This window comes from Arachis ipaensis, chromosome B06 (genome assembly GCF_000816755.2).
Source record: "Arachis ipaensis cultivar K30076 chromosome B06, Araip1.1, whole genome shotgun sequence".
Lineage (NCBI taxonomy): Eukaryota > Viridiplantae > Streptophyta > Magnoliopsida > Fabales > Fabaceae > Arachis > Arachis ipaensis.
Genome location: NC_029790.2, coordinates 26,301,865 through 26,302,638, shown reverse-complemented (window position 1 = coordinate 26,302,638; position 774 = coordinate 26,301,865). Strand labels below are relative to the sequence as shown.

The 774-nt window shown below is 23.1% G+C and overlaps 1 protein-coding gene across 1 annotated transcript in view; it reads right to left on the bottom strand.

Annotated features, from left to right (window-relative positions):
• The window catches only part of LOC107648114, an 8,001-nt gene that overhangs the window by 5,745 nt on the left and 1,482 nt on the right, over positions 1-774 (bottom strand). The gene's annotated exons all lie outside the window — the stretch shown is intronic.

Sequence of the window (774 nt, the reverse complement as noted above, 5' to 3'; positions counted from 1 at the left end):
GAAGATCTCGTTGCCTTTCGAAATAATTATCAAAAGTTATTTAGATTTTTTTTTCATTGAAAAAACATATCAAAAGTTATTTAGAGTTTTTTTTCATTGAAAAAACATAGGGGTCGAAAAAAAATTTTACTCAAAAATAAATGAAAGTTGCTTTCTTAATTTCTTTCACAAATAAGGATGAAGGTTAGCGTTCTGCTGTATAACGCTAATTTGAAACAAACGAAGGAAAACAAAAAATTAATTGTTTGACAGATTTTTTTTTTAGAAAAAAGTAATGTATGAAATATAAATTTCGGATTAAGTCATGGGTTTTATAAAAATAGATAAATAAAGAAAGTATACAAATAAATTTATTCAATAAGTAATAATTTTATATACACCGCCGTCGGAGAATATTACATCAAATAAGTCTTCTAACTAAAGTAACAATAATTGTTATATATCACTCTCTACCAACAAAAAAAATAGTGCTACATCACTTTTTATTTTAAAATTATATTCGACATAAAAAAACTTTTAACTTCTAGTGTGATGTCATCGATCTACTAATTTCATGGAACTACTTCGTAGTATTTTCGAGGGATGATAGGCATATACCCCAAAGTGGACTCATCACTAATATAGTAATAAGTGAAAACAAGTAATTTTCTTTAAAAAAATTCTTTTATGTTAAACAAAAAGGCTAAGTATATATTATAATTAATCATAATATATTTGTATATAAATACACGTATAATTTAATTTTTTTAATATATTTTATATTAATGGTTAATT